This window comes from Coffea arabica, chromosome 10e, assembly GCF_036785885.1.
Source record: "Coffea arabica cultivar ET-39 chromosome 10e, Coffea Arabica ET-39 HiFi, whole genome shotgun sequence".
Taxonomy (NCBI): Eukaryota; Viridiplantae; Streptophyta; class Magnoliopsida; order Gentianales; family Rubiaceae; genus Coffea; species Coffea arabica.
Genome location: NC_092328.1, coordinates 8183545 through 8197817, shown reverse-complemented (window position 1 = coordinate 8197817; position 14273 = coordinate 8183545). Strand labels below are relative to the sequence as shown.

Sequence of the window (14273 nt, the reverse complement as noted above, 5' to 3'; positions counted from 1 at the left end):
TCGGCTGCCTTTGATGTCATACGCATTAAGATAAAGAGTAATTAATGCAAATGCAAAACTGGATTAAAGAACAAACAGTTTTATTGAGAATTTGGCATCTGACTCTAGTTTCAACCACCAATGAAGCTACTACAATTGAAACGGTACAGAAATGGACTTTTAAACACTGGTTACCATGAAGGAACAATAATCAATTTTCTTAAACATCGTAGATTTTTTTGCAAAAAAAAGGATTTGCCTTCTGATCGGACAAGAAGATTTATGGCAAGGATTCATAAGAAAGACCTGTAGCTGATTCATACAGGAGCGTGATCCGGGGAATATTTTGTAGAGAGGGGCGATCTACACTGTCTTCTTCACGTAAGCGTTCTACTGCTTCATTTGGCACAAAAAATAAGCCCAATTCTTTCAAGTTGGTCAGATGTTGCATACCAAAAGGGATCCTGTTCAGTTTCATGCAATTGACAATGTGTAGTACCTCAAGAACTGGCATTGCCCCTGCTTCTATTTCCATCAATTTCAACTGGTGGAAGCTCAACAGATATAGTTCCTTCAGCTTTGGGAACCCTGCATGGAACCATAAATAAGTCCCTGTAAAAGCATTGTTGAGATCGAGTTCTTCCAAGTGGGGCAGTACTTGTATCAAAGACAGTGGATTTTCTTTTAATCTGGACCAGTGCAATGTCAAAGATGTCAGATTTTGAAGTGATGGTAACCACTGTGGCGAACTCGAGCATGCCACCAAGAAATAGTACTTCAAGAAGTGGAGGAGGCTTGAACTGCGTGTTCAAGGACAAGGCTACATCTTCATCAATAGCTGCCAAATGCAAGAAGTGAAGGAGATCCATGTTCTCAATAGAAATGCAAATTTCCTCCATGTGTTCAGATTTCAAGTTTGTGATGCCGAATCTCCTGAGCTGAGTCATGCTTCTGATTTTTTTCATCAACTCCGGTTCTGCCTGGACACGATCCAGAACTTGCAAATTCTTTAGCTTCCAGATCTTTGGAGGGATTCTTGTGCCAACATTTAGATTATACTCAATGGCCATTTGGAAAACGTCAAGGTTCTCTGAACAAGATGTAAATAGATGCCTCAGGTTCTGTAGCTTTGTAGTTTCATTCGGCAACATTTCTATCTTAGTATCGCGCAGATCCAAAGTTCTAGGTTTTTAAGCCTTCCAATCATGGTTTGAAGACTCGACCGAGACCCAATACGATACCGTGACGAAATGATATCGAGATATTTGACTCGCCGAAAAATAGGCCGAGACGTCACCGCGACCGGTTGAAATGGCCGAGTCACTCCGAGTTATCCCGAGTTAAGTTGAATTCAACATAAAACCTTTAGAAAAAAAGGATTAAAAAAGGGAAATTCGGGGACCTCTCTACCGCCTATATCAATCTCCTGTCAAGTATGCTAGTACTGATGCTCCTTCATACAGGGAAAGAGATGCGAGTGATGGGCATGTCATAAAAGACTTCGTGGGGCTTTCTTTAGATTAATCATAGTAGTTCCCTATTCTATTACCAGACATAATTGGGACAAGCTCATTCGAAAAACCAGACATAATTGGGAGAAGCACTTGGACCGCAGCTCAATTACATCGACCCTTGGAGTAAAAACTACAGCTATATCCCAACACACGAGAAGGAGAAGTCAATATCGAAATCATTCATTGGGAAATAGAAACAAATTTGCCAAAGTACTGATCATGTGAAAAGATATGTTTATATTATTCCAACTTGGTTCAGGTATATGTACCTTCACTTTACTTTTCTTTTCTTTCAAAGGCTATCACTTCCAACTTTCTTTTCCAAAGTTATCACTTTACTTTTCTTTCAAAACCGGCAGGCATCCAAGGTGATAGAATAAGTGAGAGGAGAAATGCCCAAAAGTGAACTGGAATACCACCCCAGTCATAGTACTCTTCTTACGAACTCTTGTGCCGTGGTGGGATCCGCTTGGAGTTTTGTCCTTCAAATGGGATGTCCATAATGCAACTGCCATTCTTATATCGGTTTTGCTTGGCTTTCTCCTGCAACTTTCTGGAGCTTTGACACTTGGGTACGAAACTCTTTAAATAAAAGACTAGACAAGTCATTTTATGTGTCGGTGCAAGAATCCACAAATTTAAAATTTTTGTGCTTTCTCTCATCTCTGTTTTTATTTGGACGTTCTTAGAGAAGCGAGATAGTACCTAAAATAGGAGAAATAAACTCCGATCAAGCTTATCTTTCCTATTGGAAATAGCTAGTCGTCAACTTTAGTTGCAGCAACGGCCCTTTCATTGCCCTCCCTTGGTCTTTCCTTTGAAATAAGGATTTTTTCCGTGGGTCCACAAGTATGAATTTATTTCTTGAAGTTTTCTATACTTATTAGTAGGTATGAATTAGAAACATATTTGGATTAATTATAGCCCTTATGTAATAGGCCAAGGTTGGATTAATTATGATTGTGTCCAAAATAAAATTTAGAAATTTAGATTTATCTAGCTAATTTGTGTTGTTGAAATTTATTTTGGGCCAAACATAAGTTTAACACTTATCTCACATATAATTCAAAGTACATAATAAATTAGTTCAAATTCATTTGATATTTAGTGAAAATATTAAAATAACTGTTAGATCTTTTAATATAAAATTTTCTAAAATGCAATAATAATTTTAATAAATATTTAAAATTTTGAAGTTCTTTTAATAAATGAAAAAATGATCATTGTTGCAGGTTTACATTATAGATTAGATGTTTAACTTACTAATATAATAGAAATAAATTATTACTATTATAAAATGTCAGAAACTACTTGTTGTATTTTTTTCATATATCTTTAATTATTTTGTGATGAATTAATAATTTATATTGATAGTGTAATAGTTACAATGACGAGCAAGGATATTGGTTGGGAACATGGTAATCCCGTGGGTAGGAATAGAAAAATTGTGAGATGCAATTATTGTGAAAAAGTAATGCATGATGACATTACAAGATTGAAAGAACATGTCGGTCATGTCACGGGACAAGTTGAACCTTGTCCAAGGGCATCAAGAGAAGTTACAGATGTAAAGAAAATGCATCTAAAGGTTGGTAAGACTCAAAGAGTTACAATAAAACAGAAAAAAGCTTTACCAGGTTTCAACTTAATTCATACTTATATAAACATCTAAATCATATTAATGAAGTTAATATTTTTATAATTTTAAAATAATAATAATAAATTATTATTATTATTACTTTGTTTGCTTAGCGGAATGGTGGCTTAACTACGGTGAAAATGCGCCAAATTTAAGGAATATTGTAGTGAAAATATTGAGTCAAACCTGCACATTCTCTGGTTGCGAGCGAAATTGGAGTACATGGTCATTAATCCATACAAAACTACGTAACCGTTTGGCAGTTAAAAAATTGCATAAATTAGTTTTGGTGCATTACAATATGCAATTAAAGGTGAAAATTTTGATGCATCAAAGAGATACTGATGATTTCTACAACCCAATTGACTTGAATCACATTTTTCACCAAGATGATATATTGGATGATTGGATAAGAAAAAATGAACAACCCATATTGCTTGAAGATAATCTGGATTGGTTGAATAAATGGATTCATAAACTGAATCAGAAAGTAGTGAATATCAAGAATATGACAATGATGGTTTTGGTGATACATTGTCCCAATATATTACCAAAAAAAATAAGAAAGGTCTTGTTGAATCATCAAGTAGGAAACAAAAAAATAAGACTAAACAAACCAGTAAGCATACTGTTTCATCATTTTCGAATAAAAGTGACAGCGGTAATGATGATGATGACAATGGTGACAATGGAGATGGAGGGAACAATTCTTTCAAGCATGGTGGTGGTTACAATCAAGATAGCCAACAAACATGAGGTATGTCATGGGTTTAAGGACAAGATAATTATTATGCCACTCAAGATACTGATCATGGCTATCGTCCTGGCATAGAAGTACAACGTCAATTCCTCAATAATTTAACTCAATTTTCAAGTAAGGATATTTTCTCTCACTATTCAGGTCACAAAGATATAGAGGAATCGATGATCAGATGCAAAATTTGGGTATACACCCAACCTATGAGTATGAATCTAGCCAAAACTGCAGTACTAGTCAATTAGGATATGGCTATGACCAATCATATGGAATCACTCTTGACTATTACAGTGGATATCGGCCATTTGATGGATCTGGACAGGTCGAAAGGTTTACTAGCATTCATGGTAGTGGATACTATGAAAAAGAAATAGATAAATCTCATGATGGTTTTTCTTTTGATTCCAATAACATTTGGTTTTATGGTCATGATTCTACTGCATCATATGATACTAGCGATAGTGTTAACTATCGAGGGTTTGGATACTACCATTATACTCAGCAATTCATCTCCAATCCAGAAGTTCTTCCATCTAGTGATTATGGAACATCTAGTCAATCCTTACATCCAGTAAATACACCAGATAACTTTTATACACTACCTACTTAAGATCCTATGCCACTTCCATATCTGTTTTACCATTCATCGAGAAATGAGGGTGATTTTGAACCACATCGTCATTCTACATGATATTAACAGGTACGAAAATATAAAATACTAGTATATCTTTTTATATATTTGCCTTTTATTTAATATGATTTCTTTTTATTTTTGGCAGGAAATTGATCAAATATTTCAACCTTTTGCTATAAATAAATCCTTAATTTGTATTGTTAATGGTTGATATTATTTTTGCAATTATTAGTTTTAAAATTGTGGTCTATGTTATTTTGATTTTATTTGTGATGCCATTGTCTTAAATAATTAAAAGTACTTATTATGTTTAATACGTATAAAAATAGTACATTTTACAAATTTTCTTTTGCTATTTTTTTATTATTTTTGTTTAGCATACTTTTTTTTTATATTATTAACAATTTTTAGAATATTAAATGCTTTAAAATTTGCGTCTCAACGAGACCGCGACCGATATGTCGAGACCGATGTGGAACGTTTTGAACCGCGACCGCGACTTTGAACCATGTTTCCAATGGAATTATTTAACTCCTTCACTTTTGTCATCCTTATGTTCAAGTATCTCAAATTGAACAAATTCACAAGTTCATCAGGTAATTTCTCAATAGGTGCAGCTTGTAGTTCCAACACTCTGAAAAATTTACTTGTTCGAAGAAGCAATGGTAATGAATCTAGAAAAATCTTACCTATATGGTTGAACACGAGAAGAGATCTCAGCTTTGGCATTCCACTCCATGACCTCAAATCATCCACTTTTGAGTGGAATAACTGTAAACGCCGAACTCCACTATCATTACTAACTTCTTGAGCATCGTATATGCCACAGAATTTCTGTATCCTGGATGTTGAAAGTGTAATATCACGTATCAGATCATGCATTTGACACCTTTTTAGCTTTCCCACAGCATTCCTCTTTACAACTTGAAGCATGTTTCTCTTGACAAGCCCTACTAGGTAGGTCTCAGCAACTTCTTTAAGTGCCATGTTCCCTATCTTTCCAACAAATCCCTCTGCAACCCAGAGCCTAATTCCCTTTCTGGAATTATCCAATAATCTTCTGAAAAAAGACAGCAGTACAAAAAGCATCTCTTAAGTGGATAAGGCAAATCACTGAAGCCAAGCCAAAGAATATTTGTCATGGTTTTCAATAGTGGCTCATCAGTGCCACTCAGCTCTGAACTCAAGCTATTACATGTCATTCTCCATTCACGTTCAAATCTTTTGGATGACATGACACCAGCCAAGGCAATGAGTGCCAAAGGAAGTCCTCTGCATTTCTCAGCAAGTTCACGAGTTAAAACTTCAAGGCCTTTAGGACGTCCACCCGAAAATTGTTGAAATGCCTTCTTGCAGAAAAGGTTCCATGCATCATTCCTTGCTAGTCCATTGAGGTAACAGACATGGCTTTTGATCCCAATAGTAAACAAAGCCACATTCTCTCTTTGACTTGTTAGCATAATTCGACTTCCGACTCCTTCATTTGGAAGGGACGCATTGATTGCTGTCCAAAGCTGAATGTTTCACACATCATCCAACACAAGCAGATACTTTTTTAAGCAAAGATAGTTGGCTAGCATTTCAATTAGCTCTCTGTAGTTCAAGGAATTGACATCCTTTGGAACTGGTTCTGCTGCTGACTTGTAGAACTCTTTGATCATGTTTCTAAGTAATCTTGTTGTGTCATATTTCTGTGAAACAGTAATCCAAGCATGGTAGTTAAATTGCTGTTTCACAATCTTGCTGTTATAGGCCTTGGCAACCAAAGTAGTCTTGCCAGAACCACCCAAACCAATAGCAGAGAAAATAGAAAGTCCAGAATTTTCATTCTGCAACCATTCCATAATCAGTTTGAGATCACTCTCATATCCAATAAAATCATCATCTTTCATGAAAAGAGAAGCATCTGCAAGAGTTTGCTTTTGATCCTAGTTGAAATCATCAATATCAGAGCTGCTTCTTTCTACGCGATCAATCCCATAACGTTGCCTTCTTTCAGAAATGACTTTGATCTTGTGGTTGATCTTCTCCAACAATTTTGGCAAATTGATGCTTCTTGTACAAGTTCTTGGGAAGATGTATAGTTTGATGCATCATTCTTGAGACTCTGTGACGGTCAATGTGGTCTTGAGTAGCTGTTGTTGTTGACTTTTAGCATAATTTTCAAATCCTACATCGGTGGGATTTGGTTTGGAAGGGTGGCTTGAGAGTTATAAATTAACTCTCAAGCCTTCCCAATTTGTACACCAAAATTTGTATTTCTTTTTAAAAGCGGGTCGTTTTGATGGTGCTCGAAAATTAGGCAAAATTGGCTGAACTCCGTTATCAATTTTCGGGTGCGTTCTTTCCTTATCTCTTTTATTTATTTCGCATTTATTTGGTAGTTTCTTTTCAATTGTAGTATAGTATTCAATATATTTGTCGGGTTTATTTGTAGTGTTTTATACGATTCTTTTGGATGTATTTTCTTACTCGTGTGTATGTACTATTTATGTATACACGGGTTTGATTGTAATAATATACCGTGCAAGTAAATTTTGTCATAGGAGACTAGATTTTAAGTGGGACCGCTTGTGACCCATCCAGTCTTTCCTGAAAAATTATTTAGAATGGTAATTTTATCTAAGGAGATTGTTTTAACAATTTTTCTTGGGAATTATTGAATCGGTTTAAATTACTAGTTAAATTTTTGAGTGAAAAATTACTCGATTTTCCCAACAAGTGGTATCAGAGGCGAAGGTTCGTCCTTTGGCTTGTTTGTAATTTGTTATATTGAATACTATTATTTCAGTTTGTAATGGCATCAGACGATTCCACGTCAAGAATTACATCTGGAGCATCGGCTTCCTCTTTCATATGGTCGAGAACTCCAATGTCAAGTTTGAAACTGGCGGTGGAGAGATTTGACGGTACTGGTCATTTCGACATGTGGCAAGACGAGGTCATAGACTCCCTTTTCCAACAGGGTCTTGACATTGCCATTGAAGAAAAAAAATCAGATGACATAGAAGAGAAGGAGTGGAGTACTATAAATTGGTTGGCATGCGAAACTATTCGATCGTGTTTGTCCAGAGAGCAAAAGTATGCTTTCAAGAACGAAACTTCTGCATGAAAATTGTGTAGGGCATTAGAGGAGAAATTTCTGAAAAAGAGTGGTCAGAATAAAGTTCTTATGAAGAAAAGATTGTTCCGATTCGATTACCAATCAGGTACTATTATGAATGAACACATCACTATATTTAATCAGTTAGTAGCAGACCTGTTAAATTTAAATGTGAAATTTGAAGATGAAAATTTGGTTTGATGTTGTTGTTATCCCTTCCTGATGAATTTGAACATTTGGAATCTACGTTACTTCATGGGAAGGAGAATGTGTCTTTAGATGCTGTATGTTCTGCTTTGTATAGGCATGAATTGAGAAAGTAGGATAAAATGAAAAATAAAGTAGCTACAGCAGATGAAGCGTTCGTGGCAAGAGATCATCAACAAAACCAATCAAATGGGAGAAGAGAAAGGTCCAAATTGAAAAACAGAGTTGTCAAAGATGAATGTGCTTTCTGTCATGAGAAAGGGGACTGGAAGAAAAATTGTCCAAAGTTGAAGAAGAAAGGGAAAGATCTGCAAGACGTAAATGTTGCAGAGTGTAAAAGTGATGCAGAATCAGATTTCTCTTTGGCTGTATCATCTTCAAGATGAGTGAATTTTTTATTCAAGTTGTACCTACCATATGTCTCCCATGCGGGAGTGATTCTTTGAATTTGAAGAATTTGATGGTGAAATTGTTTACATGAAAATGACAATCGATGTAAAACAGTTGGGATAAATTCAATCAAGTTGCGTAATCATGATGGATTCACCAGAATCTTGAAGGATGTTCGGTACCTACCGAATTTGAAGAGGAATCTCATTTCCTTGGGGCTCGTGGAGTCAAAAAGCCTAGAAGTGAAGATGCGAGATGAAATTTTTAAACTAATTTTGGGAGCACTTATAATGTTGAAAGGTGTGAGAAAGAATAATCTGTATTACTACCAAAGTAGTACAGTTGTTGGGATAGCAACAGCAGCAACATCTTTCAGTAGCAAGAAAGATGCGGAGGCAACAAAGTTATGGCACATGCGATTGGGACACGTTGGTAAAAAATCCTTGCAAAATCTTGCCAAGCAAGGATCGCTGAAAGGTACGAAAGCTTGCAAATTAGAATTTTGTGAGCACTATGTTCTGGGAAAATAAATAAGAGTGAAATTTGGTACAAGCATTTATAATATCAAGGGCATTTTGGATTATGTACATTTAGATGTGTGGGAACCTGTCAAAACTCCATCCCTTTGAGGCATGTACTATTTTGTCACTTTTATTGATAATTTTTCCAGAAGAGTTTGGATATTTACTATGAAGAACAATGATGATGTGTTAGAGATTTTTCTTAAATGAAAAGCTTATGTTGAAAACCAAATGGGAAGAAAGATCAAGGTTCTCCGAACAGACAACGGTGGAGAATACAAGAGTAATTTCTTCCAAGAGATATGCCAAGAGTGTGGCATAATTCGGCACTTCACAGTTAGAAAAACACCGCAGCAGAATGGGGTGTCAGAACATATGAACAAGACACTAGTGAAGAAAGTACGTTGCATGTTGTCTAATGCTGGGTTAGGCAGAAAGTTTTGGCCTAAGGTTGTAACATACGCTCAACATCTCGTTAATCGCTTGCCATCATCTGCAATCCATAGCAAGACTCCATTAGAGGTATGGTTTGGAAAACCTGCAACAGACTATGATTCTTTGCATATTTTTTATTTTACTGCATATTATCATGTAAATGAATCAAAGTTGGATCCACGAGCAAAGAAGTCTCTCTTTATGGGATTTAATGCTGGAGTTAAGAGATACCGTTTGTGGTGTCTAGAAGCAAAAAAGATCATTATCAGCAGAGATGTTACCTTTGATGAATATGCCATGTTGAATAAGGTAACACAAGATGGGACCAGTGGTACTCCGCAACAGGTGGAGTGTACGCCGAAACAGGTGGAGTTTGAGCAAATAATGGTGAACTGAGCAAATAATGGTGAACCCAGTAAATAGCACCATCAGTGACTCTCAAATAGCAGAAAAGGAGTCAGATGAAGAAGAGATTTCTACACAAGAACCTCAACAGCAACAAGAGTCAATTGCCGTCAATAGGCCAAGACGAGAAATTCAAAAACCTACTCGTTTTGCTGACATGGTAGCCTATGCACTTCCAGTTGTTGATGATGTTTTATTCACATTTTTTGAAGCAGTTCGAAGTATAGAAAATGGTAGATGAAAATATGCTATGGAAGAAGAGATGCAATCTCTTCAGAAGAACAAGACGTGAAAGTTGACATTAGCAAAGAGCAAGAAGGCAATTGAATATAAATGGATATTTGCAAAGAAAGAATGATTTTCTGACAAGATTGATGTTCACTACAAGGCGAGATTGGTGGTTAAAGGATACGCTTAGAAGGAGAGAGTTGATTATAATGAGGTATTTTCTCCAGTTGTTAAACATTTCTCTATTAGAATTTTGTTGGCCTTGATAGCACAGTTGAATTTGGAATTAGCTCAATTTGATGTGAAGACCACGTTCCTTCACGGTGACTTGAAGGAGAAAATCTGTATATCTCAACCAGATGGATTTAAAGTTGCTGGTAAAGAAGATTGGGTTTGTAAGCTGAGTAAATCGTTGTATGGATTGAAACAATCATCGAGACAATGGTACAAACGATTTGACCAATTCATGATGGGCCAGAAGTACACAAGAAGCAAATACGACCTATGTGTGTATTTGCACAAGTTACGAGATGATCTCTACATCTACATAGTCTTGTATGTTGATGATATGCTGATAGCGTTAAAGAGCCAAGTTGAAATTGACAAAATGAAGATTTAGTTGAATAAAGAGTTCGAGATAAAGGATTTGGAAAAAACTAAGAAGATTCTCGACTTGGAGATAAGCAGGGATAGAACGAGAAGCAAGTTTTGTCTAACACAGAAATAATATTTGAATAAGGTACTACAACGTTTTGGTATAAATGGATATTCAAAACCTGTAAGTACTCCGCTTGCTCCTCATTTGAAATTTAGTAGTTTATTATCTCCAAAAACGATGAAGAGCGAGCATACATGACGAAAGTCCCATATGCTAATGCAGTTGGTAGCTTGATGTATGCAATAGTGTGTACGAGACTCGACATTTCACAAGCAGTTAGTGTGGTAAGCAGGTTTATGCATGATCCGGATACGGGTCATTGACAACATGTGAAATAGATTCTACGGTATATCTAAGATACTGTAGATGTTGAATTAGTATTTGAGCAGGATGAATCACTTGGTCAATGTGTTGTTGGATATTGTGATTCTGACTATACAGGTGACTTGGATAAACGACGTTCGACAACTGGCTATTTGTTCACGTTTGCCAAGGCGCCAGTTCGCTGGAAGTCTACTTTGCAGTCAACAGTGACTTTGTCTACAACAGAGGTAGAGTATATGGCGATTACCGAAACTGTGAAGGAGGCAATTTGGCTTCAAGGATTGCTTGAAGACTTGGGAGTTGGTCAAAAACACATTGATGTATTTTGTGACAGTCAGAGTGCTATTCATTTAGCGAAGAACCAGGTCTTGCACGCAAGAACGAAGCATATTGATGTTCGCTACCATTTCGTGCGGAAAATTCTTGAAGAAGAGGAGATTTTTCTCCAGAAGATTCGGACTACGGAGAATCCTGCAGATATGCTGACCAAGGTGGTTATAAGGTCCAAATTTGAACACTATTTAGACTTGGTCAACATCCTGCACATTTGAGTTGGCGCCTAAGGGCGCAAATTTGAAGGCATCGCAAGAACTGTTTGTTATTTTTGTTTGTATAAGAAGATTTGTATTTTTAAGATGGCACTAGAAATTATGCCAAGGTAGAGATTTGTTGACTTTTAGCATAATTTCCAAATTTCACATCGGTGGAATTTGGTTTGGAATGGTGGCTTGAGAGTTATAAATTAACTCTCAAGCCTTCCCAATTTGTACACCAAAATTTGTATTCTTTTTTCTCCCAAAATTATTAAAAGCAGGTCGCTTTGGCTGTGCTCGGAGATTAGGCAAAATTGACCGAACTCCGTTATCAATTTTCGGATGCGTTCTTTCCTTATCTCTTTTATTTATTCCGCATTTATTTGGTAGTTTCTTTTCAATTGTAGTATAGTATTCAATATATTTGTCGGGTTTATTTGTACTGTTTTATACGGTTCTTTTGAGTGTATTTTCTTATTCGTGTGTACGTACTATTTATGTATACATGGGTCTGATTGTGATAATACACCGTGCACGTAAATTCTGTCATAGGAGACGGGGTTTTAAGTCGGACCGCTTGTGACCCCTCCATCATTTTCTGAAAATTTACTTGGAATGGTAATTTTGTCTAAGGAGATTGTTTTAACGATCTTTCTTGAAAATTACTGAATCGGTTTAAATCACTAGTTGAATTTTTGAGTGAAAAATTACTCGGTTTCCCCAATAGTTGTGTGATAAATGAAGTCATCTATGATGTCTTCTACATCATAGACCATTGTAGTTACATTTGCCACCCAAGATTGTTCCCCTGCTGTTTTGTTTCTCTTTTTGTCAGCATCTTCCAAGAAAGATCTCATGCTTGTCAACTCATCTTTGAGTTCATTGAGTTGATCTTCAATTGCTCCAATCAAGGATGCTTCATTCCGTATAAACGAAATTTTCTTTTTGATCAAAAGGTCTGCTGCAGCCCATGCCATGTTAGTTGCTGGCTTTGTTATCTCTCAAGTTATTTCTTTCTTGTTGTGGAGGCACTATGGCAGTGGAAGCTAGGACTTTAACAGGCCAATGGCCACAACTTCTGTTATTAATTTTATTTGACGAAATTGCTGCACAGTTGTTGAAATCTTCACAAAATTTTAGTTTAGTCCCTAAATCATGAAATGATGCATTTTGGTACTTGATTTTTTGAATAACTAGTACATGATTCTTATTTTGCGCCGTTTTACAATGGTCAAAAAGACCATATGATCTTTCATTTCTGCCTTGTAAAATGCTTCTTTAAGAACCTCATGATTTTTTTCAATGAAAATTGTGGCAGGACAATTCCATGGAGTTAGAATTTGAAACCTTAACTATCCAATGGCATCATTCCATATTTCAGTGACTACATTGAGATTTTCTAAACAATTTAGGGACCAAAGGCTAATTTTCCCTTTTTTCATGAAAATAAAATATGTTTATCAAGTGCTTTATGCAAAATGTAGCAATATCCAAGTTGTAGTAGGACACGATGTGGAAGTAATATGATATTCTTCATATATATGTATATATATATATATAATTGAGTTGGTTGAATGAATATACTATTCCCATTTCCCGCTGTAATTAGTTGGATCTGATTTTGAAAAGTTTGACTTGGATTTTATTTTAGGGAGAATTGTAATTTTGGTCCCTAATTTATAGTGTATGCACGGAATTATCCCCACTCTATTTCGAAAATCAATTTTGGTCCCCAATCTATTCAATTTTACGCTAAAGTGGACAATTGACAGAATCTCTTCAATTTCAATCGGAATTAAGTCACGTGAGATTACGTGCTGGCACCTAAAACCCCTTTTTCAATTTTTTAATTTCTAAAACACATTTTTTCTAGTGGCTTGGCTTTTGGCATGGACACTCCTGTCCCTTTAGCCACACCAATCTCCTCCTCGCTAATTCTTTTCCAATCAAAATTCTGAATTAGAGATCCCAAGGTCAAACCCACCACCCGCTATGCTAGGCCAGAACCAGGAAAAGATCTCCTTCCCATCCCAAATGGAATCAGCTTTGATGGCTGAACCTGCAAGCCTTTGAATCTCTCTGGCTTGAAGCTTGTTGGATCATTCCAAACGTTTGGGTCCCTGTGAACTGCCCATGCATTAACTAGCAAAATTGTGCCTTGCAGAATATTGTATCCCCCAATTTTATAGTTATCGGACGACTCATGTGGCACTAGAATTGGTGCTGCTGGTACAACCGAAGTGTTTCTAAAATAATGTTATGAAGATAAGGAAGATTGGATAGATCATGTTCGTCGACCAATCGATCAGCCCTACTTGAGTATCCAATTCAGCTCGAGCTTTCTCTAGCATCTCGGGATGGTTGAGCAAAAGAGACAAGGCCCATTCTATAGTCACCGATGAAGTGTCTGTTCCAGCCGTAAGCATGACCTAGCAATAATATACCAGTGGTTCAATTGAATGCTCATTCCAGTTCAACGGTGAAGAATGGCTAATAGGGAAAGAATATACTTACCAATATAATCCCTTTGATGATTTGGTCCGTATAATCCCTTTGATTTCCAATTATTATTATCCGCTCTTCTCTCTCGGCTGCTTGCTTGCTTGCTTATGTAGTAGTACTGCTGCTGCTCCTGTTGTTTGTGCAGGAGAGTTGAACTGGGTCCGTCTCTGGCGTTGATTGCAGATTATCTCCATTACTAATGGAGGCAAGAACGAGACTTGGACTTGGAGGCCAAGTTGAGCTTCTTACTTGTGCTGTGGGTTCTGGGGATTTGAAGGCGACGGCCAACAAGAGGAGTAATTTGGATTGTGAGATTACCCCTTTCATGTCTTTGTTTAATAAGACAAAAGGCAAGAGAAAGCTGAAAATATTAAAAAACGTGTTTTAGAAATTAAAAATTTGAAAAAGGGGTTTCAGGTGCCGGCACGTGATCTCACGTGACTT

At 36.5% G+C, this 14273-nt stretch overlaps 1 pseudogene; it reads right to left on the bottom strand.

Annotated features, from left to right (window-relative positions):
- Nucleotides 1–194: 194 nt before the first annotated feature.
- LOC113711197 (disease resistance protein RPM1-like) lies at nt 195–12304 on the bottom strand (annotated as a pseudogene).
- Between the last annotated feature and the right edge of the window lie 1969 nt (nt 12305–14273).